General features: G+C 45.1%; 1 protein-coding gene across 2 annotated transcripts in view; it reads right to left on the reverse strand.

The window, feature by feature from the left end:
- Positions 1-16,992, reverse strand: part of MRPL10 (mitochondrial ribosomal protein L10) — a 348,343-nt gene that overhangs the window by 116,641 nt on the left and 214,710 nt on the right. The gene's annotated exons all lie outside the window — the stretch shown is intronic.

Here is a 16,992-nt window from a genome sequence, read left to right on the forward strand (position 1 = left end):
TGGATTTAGAGAAAATTGGTAAATGACTATGCTTGGTGAAAGTATGCACAGAACTCCAGGTAGCAGCTTCTAGAATATCCCTGGTAGGAACACCTCTAAGAAAGACTGCAGAAGTAGATGCAGCCCTGGTGGAGTGAGATCTGATCCCCTGGGGGATAGGTTTTCCATGGTGCTTATAGCAGAAATGAATGCAATGGCTTATCCACTTATAAATGGTTTGTTTTGAAATAGCCTTCCCCTCTGCCTCAGCAGCAAATGCTACTAGCAACTCAGGTTTTCTTCGAAATTTAGTTCTGTCCAAGTAGAATCTTAGTCGTCTGTGCACGTCCAAGGAATGCCAAATCCGTTCCCCTTTGCTCTGTGGATTGGGAAAGAAGGTTGGCAAATTAATGGACTGATTAAGAGCCACACTGGAAACTACCTTGGGCATGAAGGATGGATTGGTCCTCAGAGATACCCTGTCCGCATGAAAGATGATGAAAGGCTCCACTGCCATAAGGGCCTGTAATTCAGATATCCTTCTAGCTGAAAGTGATTGCTAAAAGGAAGGCTGTTTTCCAAGAAAGAAATTTTAAGTCTGCAGTAGCAGCTGGCTTGAAAGGAGGTAGAGTGAGCATCTCCAAAACAAAGTTAAGGTCCCAGGCAGGGGTAGGAGCTCTCCTGGGTGGTCTCACGTTCTTTTCCCCTCTGAGATACTGTTTGAGCAGGGGATGAGAAAAGGGGGGTGGTTCTGTGCTATAGTGAGCTGAAATAGCTGAAGCGTGGATTTTAATAGAGGAAAAAGACAGGCCCTTGTGAAGCATCTCAGTTAAGTATTGCAAAACCTGAGGTAAATTGGGCGCTGCTGTGCTCACCCCTAAAGATTGGTTTCCAGGCACAGAATCTTTTCCATTTGTCAGCATAAGATTTTCTAGTACTAGGTTTTCTCACCTCCAAGATGACACCCATCACGGGTTTGCTGAGGGATGGTAAGGGTGAATTTAAGTGATTAGCCAAGCTGCAAGGTTCAATGTTGGAAGCTGAGGGTGCAGAATTTGGTTCTCCTGCTGAGACAGCAAGGAAGGTGTCTCAGGCAGGTGCCATGGAGATATTTGTGACACACTGCACAGGAGTGGGTACCAGTGTTGGCGTGGCCAGTCTGGAGCAATCAAAATCATTCTTGGTTTGTCCTGTTTGACTTTTAGCAGAACTTTGGAGAGCAGAGGCAGAGGGGGGAAAGGCGTAGACTGATAGTTTTTTCCAGCTGAAGGACAGAACATCCACTTTCCAGGTTTTTTTTGTGGAGAGTCCTTTTGCAAAATTTGTCCAACTGGTAGTTCTGGGAGGAGGCAAAATAGATCTATGTCTGGGCTCCCCCATTTGCTTGTCAACATGTTGAAAATCCGTGGTTCCAGTTTCCACTCGTGTGGGTCCATGAGATTTCTGCTTAGTCCGTCTGCCAGTGTATTCCATTTTTCTGGCAGGAATTGAGCTTGTAGGTGCACTTGGTAGCTCAAGGCCGTGTTCAACAATGCCATGGCTAGTCTGCAGAGGGGGTAGGAATGTGTACCCCCCCTGCTTGTTTATGTACCACATAACCGTAGGGTTGTCCGTCTTTACCATTAGTTGTCCTGGAAGAATGTAGACCTTGAAGGCTGTCAGAGCATTTTGTACAGCTAACATTTCTTTTTGATTGATATGTAGGTGCATTTGATTTGGGTTCTATTTGGCCTGAATGCACTTCCCTGCCAGGTGAGCCCCCATGCATAGTCTGATGCATCTGTAGTTAGGGTTTGGATGGCAGGGAGTAGTGTGAATGGCAGTCCCTTGTTTTGGTGACAGGCCTCTGCCCACCATAGGAACTCCAGGCGTAGGCAAGGCATGATAGGAATCATCGTTTCCAGGCTGTGACAATGTTAACTCCATAGACTTTTTAAGTACCACTGTAGTTTCCTCATATGCAGTCTTGCATATGGAATTAGAAGAATGCAGGAGGCCATGAACCCCAAGGCTTGCAGTATTTGCCTTGCAGATAGCAGGATTTTTGTGGTCACTTGTTTGAAGTAAGTTACCAAATGAATTTGCTTCTCTGGCGTGAGGAAAGCCATCTGGGCAGTTGTATTCAGGCTTACATCCAGGAATGTAATCTGTTGAGAGGATAACAGTTGTGATTTCTTTTTGTTTATGGTGTACCCCAGACAAGTTAGAACCTTTTTTTACAAAACGCCGGATGATTTAGAAGTATGGTCTGGTTTTCTGCCTGGATTAGACAATCGTCCAGGTATGGATATATCTGAATATTTCTTTGCCTGCAAAATGCAATTACTGGAGCCAGGCACTTTGTGAATACCCTGGGTGCAGTAGACAAGCCAAAGGGCAGTGCAGAGAACTGATAATGCAAGTAGCCTGCTTTTAAGCGTAGGTATCTTCTGCAAGATTTCCTGATTGGGATGTGCAGGTATGCTTCTTTTAAATCTAGAGTTGCCAGTGAAGAGTCAGCATATTTTATTTTGGAATATCCAGAAAGGTGTTTAGAGTAGACAGGTCCAGAATTGGACATCATGATTTGTCTTTTCTGGGTACCAGGAAAAGCCTGGAATAGAAACCTTGTCCCTTTTCCTCTTCCGGTATGGGGTGAATAGCCCCCATGTTTAAGAGGGAAAGTACTTGTTTTTGAGCCTCTACCCACTGATTTAGGGGCAGGTCTGGCCACCCGTTTGGTGTTGGCAACGTGTGGAAATGAAATCTGTATGCCTGGGACACTATTTAAAACCCATTTGTCCTGGGTTATGAGTTCCCAATTTTTCCATGAAGAGCAATCTTTCCCCCCAAAGGGGTGGCTAAAAGGTTAAGTGCTTGGTAATTTTAAAGGAAAGTCATTAGTGTCTTGTTATTTCCAGATTTGGAAGTGGAGTCTCCCCATTGCTTAGTTCTTAGAATCCCCTGGGACTGAAACCTGGTGCTTTTGGTGCGTCTGGATTTGGCTTGAGAGGATCTGGAAGGAGCTGGAAAGGACCAATTCTTAGTAGGCTAGTGCCTACTAAATCTTGGAGGTTGCACTTGTAAGAAATCTTTTACAGTTTGCATAGATTTATCTTCCATCTTTTTTAGAACTTCTTCAGCCTTCTTGCCAAACAGGCGGTCCTGATTTAAAGGAGCATCCAGCAATTTCACTTTAACATGATCAGGCAGAGATTGCTCCTTAAGCAAAGCATGCCTTCTAAGCATAGACGCAGTAACAGCAGCCCTGCAAGTGGCCTCTAAAGAATCAAAACCACATTGCAAAGTATGTTTTCCAACTTGTTCAGCAAAATGCAACTGATGTTGTGTCTTTCGGGCTTTTCCCGGTTAGGGGTCGCCACAGCGGAACTCTGGTCCGCTAATGATTTGTAGTTGATTTTTACATGCCGAATTACCAGCCCTGACGCACAACCTTCAATGAAGGTACGCCCATTCATGCATGTCTCCACGCAGAAGACACTCTAGCTGAGAATCGAACCGGACAGCGTCTTACTGTGAGGTGACAACGCTACCGCAGCACCACCACTGCGGGTATCCGTTCACCTGAATGCAATAAATCCTGTAAATTTTTATTTTCCACACAGTCTGAAATCAACATCATTTTCTGTTTAAGCAGTCCAATAATATGCTGTTGATATTTTAACATATGAAATTGGCAGTTTAAAGCCCCGATTGCCAAGGTTGCAGAAGTATAAACCTTTTTGTCCCATCTATCCAGCGCCCTGAAGTCTCTATCAGAAGGGGTAGGATTTTTAGCAGTAGAAGCCTTAATGCCCTTGGGCCCCTGAGAAATGGTTTCTGGATCTGCAACAGGATTTTTGAAAAGGAACTTGTGGGACTCAGGAACCCTGTAGTATCTGTCAGGTTTACTAGGAGCCAGAGGCAGGGAATCAGGGGCCATACTGGATTCCGAAAACACATCATCAACAATGTCTAGTACAGGAGGGTATAGCCAAAGGCCTGTGCTAAGGTAGAAGGAGGAAATCCCGAAGCCTCTTTTTTGAATCAGAAAATTCCTGACTTTCCCAGTGGAAATGCTCCCTTAAGGTATATAAAGTTTCCCCAAAAGAAAAGTCCTCGGGGGGGGGAGCAGAGGGTATGGAATCCTCTGCATCCAAATCCTCATAAGTAGGTATGGACAAATCCAGGTCATTAGAAGAGTCAGAAGAAACAGAGTCCTGATCAGAAGATTCATAGTCAAGCTCAGCAATAGGCCTCTTGGGGAGGGGGGGGGTTTGACTATCCCTGATAAGAGTAATTAGATCTTCCGCCATTTTGATCATTTGTTTTTTAGGCATAGGGGCCTGAACATGTGGCCTGGGCATTGGTTTTTTTAGACACAGATCGAGATTTAGGCCTTAGTATAGAAGGTGGACTCGGTTTAATATGCAAGTCTGTAGGCCTGAATACACCCTCAGAAGCCGGTGCCTGCACAGCGGCTCCGGACCCATCTAAGGAAGAGACATCCATGGGTTCCATAGGTGAAGCATCTCGTGGCATACTAGACACCGAATGAGTCTCAGTAGAGGCCTGCGAGTCAGAAGTAGCGGGTATAAGGGGCTGCGAAAGCGTCTGAGTACCGGCAAACTGGTGACTGGCTTAGTAGAAGCGTCATCGGCAGTTTTGGATCTAGACGGCCTGTCTCTGTCTTTATCTTTGCGTTTTTTTTCAGAATCCCGGTAGTCGGATGGCTAACTGATGTCATTTCTGGATAATTAAACAAAGAACCAAAATATTTAGAGGCAAAAATGTACTGACGACGGATAGTGCGTGGATTAAATAAAGCACAAAACCAACAGTAAGGTACGTTGTGGTCAGGGCCTAGGCAAGGAATACAGTACAAATGAAAATCTTTGAGGTATTTGCTTTCCACAAGTAATGCAATTATTAACTTTTACTGACATCAGTAAGGAGCAAGAAAAAGTTTCCCCAATGGGGTACTTAGCTTTAAGTTGAAGACTTCGGTTCTGAAACTTGAAAATGAAAATTTCAGGAGTCGGCTGACCGGCACTTGTGAACTGCTTCTGCTTCGGGCACCGCACAGCAAGAGAGACTGATGTAATGGCATCGGCTGCATGTTTTATACCCCTGACGACCTGACATCATGGAAGAAGGGACAGCAACCGAAGCAGGACCCAAGACTTTGTTAATCAGGCCGACTGAGGGCAACTTGCCAGCAGATTACCCAAATGTAATGACTGCAACAGTGAAACAAAGAAAATCTAATGTTTCCAATATCCACTTACTAATGACCCACTCAAAACATTTCCCAGTATACTCGTCAGACAAATGGTTCTATAATTCTCAACAGATGTAGTTTCACCTTCCTTAGGTATTAGAACAAATAAAAAGAAGTTATGTTCTTACCATAACTTTCCATCTGTGGTGTTGATCTTCATTCATTCCTTACTAATGGGTGCCTGTTCCATCCTCGGAACAGAGTCAGCCATTATAACAAGCTCGCACCAGCCAAAAAACTCTCAAGCTAAGCTTTACCCACAGTGCCCCTCTCCATATTACCTCAGATCGAGTTTACCTGTAAGGAAAGGACAGATTAGAGAGAAAAGCGGGGGCTTTTTCAGAGCAATTTCCTTACCATACAATAGGACCATAGCAGAACCTCCAAGAGTCTTTTGGAGGGGGATGGTTGGTGGGTTGTAATGAATAAAGGAACATAACTTCTTTATCTGATGTTAATCTTCATTCATTCCTTACTGATAGGACAGAATCCCTAGCTACCTTGTTTCCTGGGAGGCCCTATGAAGAATATTCCTGAGCACCACTGAACCAAAAGAGGCTCTCTCCCTGGAGACCATATCAAATTTGTTACGAGTGATAAAGGTATGAGGAGAGGTCCATGTTGCTGCTGCACAAATGACATCTATGAAAGCTGTTGCATGGAAAGCAACAGCTGTTGCAACTTATCTTGTGGAAAGTGCTTTGATCTTAGAAGGCATTGAAACCTTGCTTCTTTGATAAATAAAGGAAATGCAATCTCTCAACCATTTAAATAAAGTAACTTTGGACACTGACTTTCCCAATTTTGGGCCGGAGTATGATATAAATAACTGGTCAGACTTTCGTATGGATTTAGATCGGTCGAAATAAAAATGTAGTTGTCTGTGCACATCAAGCAAATGCAATGAATATTCTCCTTTATTAGAGAAATTTGGAAAGAAGACTGTCAGACCAATCGTTTGATTTAACAGTCAAATCAGAGATAACCTTAGGTAAAAAGGAGGGGTTAGTTCATAGTGATACTCCGTCCTTATGGAGCACCATGTGGGAACATTTTATACACAAGGCTTGTAACTCAGAAATTCATCTTGCTGAAGTAAAGGCCACCAAGAATAAGGTTTACCAGGATAAAAATTTTAAGTCACAATTGGTGGCAGATTCAGGAGGAGAGCGAGTCAAGGCTTGGAGAACCAGTGCAAGATTCCATGGCTCAATCGGTTGTTTGAAGGAGGGGTCTGATATGTAAATCTCTCTTCAAAAAGGTTTTATAGAGACAGAGATTAAGGAGGAGCCTTTGAAACCATTGTGGAAGTTAAAAATTGCTGCCAGGTGTACTCCAATGAAAGAAGCTGCAGCTCCAGAATGAAGGAGATTAGATAGATAATCTAAAACCATGGATAGCAGTGCCGAAAAGGGATTTATTCCTTTTACGTGAGACCAAATAATGAATCTCTTCCATTTGTTGAGATAAAGTTTCCTGGTGGATGGTTTATGGGAAGCCAGAAGAATGTGACGGACAGGGGAGGACAGGCTGTTCTGCCTGGTAATCACTGGAAGTAGAGGAACCAAGCTGTCAGCTTGAGGTTCGATACATTTGGATATGTCAATCCCTGTGGATATGATAGTAGTTCCGGAGTTGGATCCAGAATCCAAGGTTGCTGTAGTTGGTGAGGCCAAAGGAAGGGGGAGCCAAATTTGTCATGGCCAGTAGAGTGCAATGAGGATTACTCTGCTTTTCAACTGAAGATCCTTCATCAAGAATTGGGGGATCAGTGGGAGTGGAGGGTACACATAAAGAAGTCTCGTGGGCCAATCATGTACAAGAGCATCCCTCGGGGATGCCTCCTTCGGGGGAAATTAGGCCAAAGTAGCTTAATGCATTTGTGATTTGTGGGGGATGCGAACAGATCTCAGCAAGGCTGGCCCCAGCGACTGAATATCTTCTGCGCTATGACAGGATTGAGGTACCACTCATGAGGCAGGAGAATGCATCTGCTCAACTTGTCTGCAATTAGGCTGGAATCCCTGGGAATGTGCATTGCTGTCAGCAGTTGGAAGCTATCGCCCATTGCCAAATTCTCATGGCCTCTTGACATAATGGGTAGGACTTGGTTCTGCCTTGTTTGCTGATATACCAGACTACTGACATGTTCTCGGACTGGATGGCAATTGTTCCTTAAGGGAGAACAGATTGAAATGCTTGCAATGCTAAAAGCATCACCCTCAGATCTAGAACACCGATATGCAGATTAGCCTTCATGGATGACCACGTGCCTTGGACAGTCTTTCCCTGGTAGTGCACCCCCACCCGATCAGGGCAGCATCCGTGGTCACTATGGCTTTGGGCTGAGAAGGGGAGAACGGTCAACTCCATAGGTTCTTCTTCTGGCTTCATCCACCAAATTAAGTCTTGTTTGCACTGATTTGTTATCCTGATCTGAAATTTCATGGGGAGATTCAAAGGGGGCATTGTGTTAGCAAAAGCCACTGAAGAAGCCTCATGTGCAGTGGGACCATTGATATAGTTGCTGCCATGGACCCTAGTAGTTGAAGGGCTATCCAAGCCGGCATTTTGTCCTATCACTCGGTGTTGCGATCAGAGTCTCTGTATGATGTGAAGAGGGAGGTGGACTACACAAAACTGGGTATCGAATTCTGCCCCTATGAACTCCAGTCTTTGAGAAGGGATTAGTTTGCATTTGTCCTGGTTTACTGTTATCCCTAGGTGTTTCACGGGATGTAGGGTTTAATGGATCGCGGGGACTAGTAGATGCTTGTTGGAGTGGAGCCAATCATCTAGATATGGAAACACCTGGAATCCTTGCAGTCTCAAGTGAGCTGTTACCAGTGCCATGCATTTGGTGAACACTCTGGGGGCTGTGGAAAGACCAAAGGGCAGTGCTCAGAACTGGTAGTGATTGGCTCCCAGCCGGAAGCAGAGAAATCTTCTGGAGCGCTTGTCCATTTTTATGTGGTAATACACGTCCTGAAGATGTATAGAGCACATCCAACTGTCTTTGCCCAGGAAGGGGAGTATAGATTGTACCATGACCATCCAGAATTTTGCTTGTCTGATGAATTTGTTTAGGATGCGGAGATCCAGAATTGGTCTCCAGTCCCCTGTTTTCTTTGGCACCGGATTCTATTTGGTCTGGAGGGACTGTCTGGATGACACTTTTTGAAGCAGCTTTTGAATTTATAGAGCTGCTGCTTCCCTTTGACTGGGCGGAAAGTCAGGAATGCTCCTTAAAGGCCTTGGGAAAATATTGAAGGGAATGTGATAACTTCTGGTAATTATCGTCTGCACCCAAGAGTCTGTGGTTATTTTTTGCCAGGCAAAGTGTTGCAGAGAAAAACAACCCCGACTGCTTTCAGAGGCACGTAATCGGGCCGCTCTTCAGGAACGCTGACAGGGCTGTCCAGAGAAAGAATCTCTGGACCCCTAGTTAAGCAGACCCCCTCTGCCTCTGAAGGGGTATCTTCCTGCTAAGTTCCCCACTCTACCCCAGGGGGAAAATCGTCATGTGTGTCACGGAAAGGACCTTGGTATTTTTTTGTAACACATCTTTCCACTCCTCTGATTCCTGGAATAGGGTCGCTGGGGTGTGGAAAAACATATGCCTATGGCAGACAATGTCTTATCATCCTTTTCACACCCGGCTAAAAAGTGTCTTTTACCTTTGGGCCAAAAAGAGAGGAGGCCTCTACGGGGGCATTTAGGAAGAAAGACTTAAAAGGATTTGTGAAGTCACATAGGCGCATCCAGGCATGATGTCTCATGACAATGCCTGCACCCACTGCTCTAGCCACCCCTTCAGTAGAGTGGGAAATCAACCTCATGGACGACTTAGAAATGGACTCCAGGGTCGGAAGCTGTGAGCCAACTTTGTCCTGTACCTCATCAGAGACTGCTCCTGCCAGGGTTTCTGAGAGTTCCGAAATTAGGTCTCTCTGAAGCAGAGTAAAGTGTGCCAGATAATTCAGGGACCAAATGGCAAAGGTCAGTGAACAATACACCCACTTCCCAAGTCTGTTGCCCACGACTCCGTTTGGGGGATGGACAGTAGTGTTCTTCTCGGTGAGTTTCTTTCTAGTGGCTGCTGCCACAACCACAGCATCTACCGGAAGGCTCTTGGACCAGTGTGGGTTGTCCTCTGGAGGGGAAAGAATTCTGTCTGGCCTCCGGGGAATAGGTTTAATGGTATCAGGACTCTTCCATGCGCGCTGCACGAGGAGATGGATGAGGTCATCTATAGACGGTGTCACCCAGGAGGTAGAGGGCCGGGCCCAGAAAGCCTGCAAGAATATGGACTCCTCCAGTCACCCCGCTGCTTCAGGATTTCTAAGATGTCTGCAAAGGAGACATCATCGGGGGGACCATGGGGACCCTTCCCCCTTGTTGTAGTCCGCATATTCAGTCAGAGATTCCTCTGGGGAATCCACATACTTCCTCTTGCACGATCTCTTGTGAGGAACCTCCTCGACGGGAGCATCCAAGGAGGATCCTGCAGAGGAGGAACCTTCTTGAACGGTGTCTTGAGGTTCCCGAGCCTGGTGTCCGTGAGTAGTGGGCTGCATCAGCTGTGGCTCAGAGGAAGGGAACGGGTGGATCTTAGATGACGGAGGGACCAACTGGGAGCCTGCAGAGGCCAGTGCCCTCTCCATCACCTGGAAAGCAGGTCCTCCCAAAGAGGAGTGGGAGCCCGGAACAGAGAAAGGCAACCTCGGGACCAGAGTCACACCCCTCTCCAAAGAATGCACTGCCAGGGAGGGAGCCACAGGAGGAGTCGGTTCTGTCAAAGCAACCGGAACCGTGGCAGATGTGCGAAAGGGATACGCTCTTCCAGGGAACACAATGCCGAGAGACCAGTCTCGGTCCTGAGGATGGCCCGGCTCCGAGAGAATTGAAGGTCAAAGGGTAGACTACGGTACTATGGTAAGATCTACCACTGGTACTGAAGAAGCTGGAATCGGGATTGGTGTCTGTGCCGAATGCTCCAAAACCTGCAAAAAGGTCGAAGAAGGAAAATATTGTGGAGTCTTCACAGAAACCCTAGACAAGTATGTTAGTAACTGCAGAGAGGCAGCTGTATCCACCAGAAAGAAATACAGAACTAACTCACACAAGTCACCCTGGTGAAATCACATTGAGAGGCTGCATAACAGAAGAAAATCATGGCAAAAATTAGGAGGTGCAGCACCCAGCAGGATAAAAGCACTCTCAAACTAAACAACTCTGAGGACAAGTCTACTAAAAAGAACCACAAGGCATTCTTTAGCTAGGTTCGCAACCTCAAAAGGTAACACACACTTGTGTGAAAAGCTCATTGTAAATGGAAACATGTATACTGAGCCAGAATATATAACGAACCTACTGGCCAACAAATTCAGCTCCAACTTTACCCCTCTGCTATCACTAGGGAACAGGACCTTAATGTTCTCACAAAGGCCAAGAACACTACATCAATGGGCCCAGACAATATCCCAGGATGCCTTCTAAATAGCATGAAACATAACCTATCAGGCCGTCTGGAACTGCTATTTAACTATAGCCTCCAAACAGGCTTCATGCCTCATGAATGGAGAACAGCAACACTCATCCCTCTGCACAAAGTGGGCCATCTGCAGACCCTTAGGTCTCACTAGTCTTATGTGTAAAGCCATGGAAAGAATCAAGGAAATGATTAATAATAACATAGGAAAAGTAGAGTTGTGTACACTTACCATAAATGTAGATGTTCGAGTGTATTCACTGTTGCAGTCATTACATTTGGATAATCTGCTGGCAGGTTGCCCTCAGTCGGCCTGATTAACAAAGTCTTTGGTCCTGCCTTGGCTGCTGCCCCTTCTTCCACGATGTCATTACATCAGTTTTTCTTGCCCCAGATGTCAGGTGTCCATCAAATGGGGAGCCAAATATTTAAGTAATTAAAAACACAAAAATATATACCTCCAAACAAAAGCAAATACACCAAAAAGGCTTTTAAGCACAGTAAAGGAAAGCAGAGGTATAGTAAGAGAAAAACGGGGTTGAAGGGAGGGTAACCAGGACTGCAACAGTGAATACACTCGAACATCTACATTTATGGTAAGTGTACACAACTTTACTATGTTCTTTGTGTTTCACTGTTGCAGTCATTACATTTGGGTAGATTCCCAAAGCTATGGTTGGGAGGATGGATTTATACAGCATTAGGTCCAGCTATAAGGCCCTGCAGGACAGCAGTGGCAAAGCCAGCTCTGGATTTAAAGAAGAAAGGTAAATGGTAATGCTTGGTGAACGTATGAATTGAGCTCCAGGTAGCAGCTTCTAGAATGTCTCTGGTAGGAACACCTCTGAGAAAGGCTGTAGAAGTAGATGCAGCCCTGGTGGAATGAGATCTGATCCCCTGGGGGATTGTTTTACCATGGTGCATATAGCGGAAACGAATACAATGGCTTATCCATTTGGAAACGGTCTGCTTTGAAATAGCCTTTCCCTCTGCCCCTGCAGCAAATGCCACCAGTAGTTGTTCAGATTTTCTTAGAGATTTTGTCCTGTTTAAGTAAAACCTAAGTTGTCTGTGAACATCCATTGTTGGCAGAATCCATTCCCCTTGTTCTGTGGATTGGGAAACAAAGTTGGCAAATGAATGGTCTGATTAAGAGCCACACTGGATACCACCTTAGGCATGAAGGATGGATTGGTCCTAAGAGACACCCTGTCCGCATGAAAAATAATGAAAGGCTCCACTGCCATAAGAGCCTGTAATACGGAAATCCGTTTATCTGAAGTGACTGCTAAAAGGAAAGCAGTTTTCCAGGAGGGACATTTTAAGTCTGCAGTAGCAGCTGGCTCGAAAGGAGGGAGAGTGAGTTTTTTCAATACAAAATTGAGGTTCCAGGCAGGGGTTGGAGCTCTCCTGGGTGGTCTCAAGTTTTTGGCCCCTCTGAGATACTGCTTTAGCAGAGTATGAGAGAAGAGGGGAGGTTCTGTGTTGTAATGAGCTGAAATGGCTGAGGCATGGATTTTTATGGAAGAAAAGGACAGGCCCTGGTGAAGTATCTTAGTTAAGTATTGTAAAATCTGAGGAATATTGGGCACTGCTGTGCTTATCCCTTGTGATTGATTCCAGGCACAGAACCTTTTCCATTTGTCAGCATAAGATTTTCTAGTACTAAGCCTTCTTGCCTCCAAAATGACATCCAACACAGGTTTGCTGAGGGATGCCTAAGGGTGAATTTAGGTGATCAGCCGCGCTGCAAGTTTCAAAGCTTGGAGCAGAGTGTGCAGAATTTGGTTGTTCTGCTGAGACAGTAAGTAAGGTGTCTGAGGCAGGTGCCACGGTGGTAGGTGTGACACATTGCGCAGGAGTGGGTACCAGTGTTGGCGAGGCCAGTCTGGAGCAATCAAAATCATTTTTGGTTTTTCCTGTTTGATTTTTCGTAAAACTTTGGAGAGCAGAGGCAGAGGGGGAAAAGCATAGACTTATAGGTTTTTCTAGCTGAATGATAGAGCATCCGCTTTCCAGGCTCTTTTGTGATGAGTTCTTGTGCAGAATTTGTCCAACTGATAGATCTTTTTGCCTCACCCCAGAACTATGTCTGGACTTCCCCATTTGCGTGTCAACATGTTGAAAATCCATGGTTCCAGTTTCCGTTCGTGTGGGTCCATGAGATTTCTGCTTAGTTCGTCTGCCGGAGTATTCAGCTTTCCTGGCAGGAATTGAGCTTGTAGTTGTATTTGACAGGTCAAGATTGTGTTCCACAATGCCATGGCTAGTCTGCAAAGGGGGTAGGAGTGTGTACCCCCCTGCTTGTTTATGTACCACATAACTGTGGTGTTTTCTGTCTTTATCATTAACTGTCCTGGATGAAGGTAGTCCTTGAAGGCTGTCAGTGCACTCTGTACAGCTTGCATCTCTTTTTGATCGATATGAAGGTGCAATTGATTTAGACTCCATTAGCCCTGAATGCACTTCCCTGCCAGATGAGCCCCCCCAAGCATAGTCTGATGTATCTGTAGTTAGGGTCTGGGCGGCAGGACGTGGAGTGAATGGCAGTCCCTTGTTTTGGTGGCAGGCCTCTGCCCACCATAGGAACTCTAGTTGCAGGCAAGGTATGATAGGAATCTTTGTTTCCACGCTGTGACAATGTTGACTCCATAAACATTTTATGTACCACTGAAAATTCCTTATATGCAGTCTTGCATATGGAATTAGAAGAATGCAGGAGGCCAAGAACCCCCAAGACTTGCAGAATTTGTCTTGCAGATAGCAGGGTTTTTGTGGCCATCTGTTTGAAGTAAGTTACCAAATTAATTTGCTTTTCTGGCATAAGGTAAGCCATCTGGGCAGTTGTATTCAAGCTTGCACCTAGGAATGTAATTTTTTTGAGAGGGTACCAGTTGTGATTTCTTTTCGTTTATGGTGTACCCTAGACAAATTAGAACCCTTTTTACAAACGCCAGATGTTTTAGAAGAATGTCCCTGTTTTCTGCCTGAATTAGACAATCGGCCAGGTATGGATATATTTGAATATTTCTTTGTCTGCAAATGCAATTACTGGAGCCAGGCACTTTGTGAAGACCCTGGGCGCAGTAGATAAGCCAAAGGGCAGTGCAGAGAACCGGTAAAGCAAGTAGCCTGGTTTGAAGCTGAGGTATCTTCTCCAAGATTCCCTGATTGGGATATGCAGGCAAGCCTCTTAAGTATAGAGTTACCAACCAGGCATCTTTGCCTAGCATAGGAAGTAACTGTTGAGTCAGCATCTTGAATTTTGGAATGTCCAGAAATGTGTTTAGAGTACATAAGTCCAGAATTGGACGCCATGATTTGTCTTTTCTGGGTACCAGGAAAAGTCTTAAATAGAAACCTTGTCCGTTTTCCTCTTCTGGTACTGACTGAATAGCCCCCATGTTCATGAGGGACAGTACTTGCTTCTGGGCCTCTGCCCACTGATTTGGGGGCAGGTCTGGCCATCTGTTTGGGATTGGCAACATGTGGAAATGAAAGCTGTATCCCTGGGATACTATATTTAAAGCCCGTTTGTCCTGGGTTATAAGTTGCCAGTTCCCCCCCCAAAGGGGTGGCTAAAAGGTAAGTGCTTGGTAAGTGTAAAGGGAAGTCATTGAGACTGTTTACCATAGGGAGGTGCCTTGTTGTTTCCAGATTTGAAGGAGGAAGCAACCCGTTGTTTTGCTCTAAAAGTCCCTTGGGACTGAAACCTGGAACCTTTTGAATGTCTGGGTTTGACTTGAGTGGCTCTCGAAGGAACTGGAAAGGACCAGTTCTTAGTAGGCCAGTGCCTACTAAATCTTGGAGGTTGCACTTGTAAGAAATCTTTCACAGTTTGCATAAATTTAGCTTTATCTTCCATCTTTTTTAAAACTTCTTCAGCCTGATTACCAAAGAGACTGTCCTGTTGCAAAGGAGCATCCGACAATTTTGCTTTAACATGATCAGGCAGAGTTTGCTCTTTGAGCCAAGCATGCCTTCTTAGCGCAAACCCAGTTACAGCAGCCCTGCAAAAGGCTTCCAAAGAATCAAAATCAAATTGCAAAATATGTTTTCCAACTTGTTCAGCTGAATGCAATAAATCCTGTAAATCTTTATTTTCCACACAGTCAGAAATTAACATTATTTTCTGTTTAAGCAGTCCCACGATATGCTGTTGATATTTAAGCATATGAAATTGACAGTTTAAAGCCCTGATTGCCAAGGTTGCAGAAGTATAAACCTTCTTACCCAATCTACCCAGCTCCCTGGAATCTCTATCAGAAGGGGTAGGATTTTTAGCAGTAGAGGCCTTAATACCCTTGGGACCCTGAGAAATTGTTTCAGGGTCTGCAATAGGATTTTTGAAAAGGAATTTGTGGGAGTCAGGAACCCTATAGTATCTGTCTGGCTTACAAGGAGCCGGAGGCAGAGAATCAGGAGCCATACTAGATTCTGAAAAAACAATCAACAATGACTAGAACAGGAGGTATAGCCAAAGGCCTATACTGAGGAAGAAGAAGAAAATCCCCAAGTCTCTTTTTAGATTCAGAGAAATCCTGACTTTCCCAGTGGAAATGTTCCCTTAAGGTATGTAAAGTTTCCCCAAAAGAAAAATCCTCACGGGGAGAGGAGGAGAAGCAGAAGGAATGGAATCTTCTGAATCAGAGTCCTCATAAGTAGGTATAGACAAATCCTGTTCATTAGAAGAGTCAGAAGAAATAGAATCCTGTTCAGAAGATTCATAAACAATGTCTTGCCTAGGCCTCTTAGAAGCAAGGGAGGGGGGGTTGGCTCCCCTGATCAGAGTAATTAAATCTTCAGCCATTTTGATCATTTGTTTTTAGGCATAGGGGCCTTCACATGTGGCCCAGGTGTCAGTTGTTTAGACCTAGATTTAGATTTTGGCCTTAGTTTTGAAGATGGCGTTGGTCTAATATATAAATCTATGGGCCTGAAAACATCCTCAGAAGCCAGTGCCTGCACAGCGGCTCCGGACCCATCTAAGGTAGAGACATCCATGGGTTCCATAATTGAAGCATCTCGTGGCATACCGGACTCCGAATGGGTCTCAGTAGAGGCCTGCGAATCAGAAGTAGCAGGTATTAAGGGCTGCAAAAGCGCCTCACTGAGTACCGGCAAACTGGCGAGTGGCTTAGGAGAAGCATCGTCAGTTTTGGACCTTGACGACCTGTCTCTCTCTTTTTCTTTGTGCTTTTTAGGTATTCCGGTAGTCAGATTGCTAACTGACCACATTTCTGGATAATTAAAGCGTGAGGCAAAAATATACCGATGTTAATAGTGCGTTGATTAAATTTAGCACAAACCGACAGCAAGGTACGTTGTGGTCAGGGCCTAGGCAAGGAATACAGTACAAATGAAAATCCTTATGAGGTATTTGCTTCCCACAAGTAATGCAATTATTAACTTTTACTGACATCGGTAAGGAGCAAGAAAAAGTTTCTCCAACGGGGTACTTATCTTTTTAGTTGAAGACTTTGGTTCTGAAACTCGAAAACGAATATTTCAGGAGTCGGCCGACTGAAACTTGCGAACTGCTTCTGCTTCGGGCACCGTGTGGCAAGAAAGACTGATGTAATGGCGTGGAATGCATGTTTTATACCCCTGACGACCTGACGTCATGGAAGAAGGGACAGCAACCGACGCAGGACCCAAACCTTTGTTAATCAGACTGACTGAGGGCAACCTGACAGCAGATTACCCAAATGTAATGACTGCAACAGTGAAACACGAAGAACATCCTCCAGACATTGGACTCAACTCAATTTGGTTTCATCAAGGGTAGGTCATGCCTACTCAACCTGGTTGTCTTCTTTGAGAAGGTCACCAAAGCAATGGATGAGGGCAAAATGATTTGCACTGCCTACCCTGACCTGGCCAAGGCATTTGGCACAATAACCCACTTGGACACCGCTGATAAACTTAAGAGGTTAGATCCAAGCCCTTATATGTCACCTGGTGTAGGGCCAGCTGACTCACATACAGGACCCAGGAAGTTAGAATAGGGGAGTCCACCTCTACAAAGAGGCCAGTGAAAAGCAGAGTCCCTCTGGAAACTGTCCTGGGACCACTACTTTTTGTTGTTTACTTCTCTGAAGTCAAGGCAAATGTCAACAGTCTTTAGTTGACTAAATCTGCTGATTGAAAATTAGGAGCAGTCATTACATCGCACACTGACACAAATGTTCTCAAGGAAGAGCCGATACAGACAAACAACTGATGTCAAGAGCCATGGACTAAAACTAAATGCCAAGAAATG

The sequence above is a fragment of the Protopterus annectens genome, chromosome 2.part1 (genome assembly GCF_019279795.1).
Source record: "Protopterus annectens isolate FY-2018-M chromosome 2.part1, PAN1.0, whole genome shotgun sequence".
NCBI lineage: Eukaryota > Metazoa > Chordata > Ceratodontiformes > Protopteridae > Protopterus > Protopterus annectens.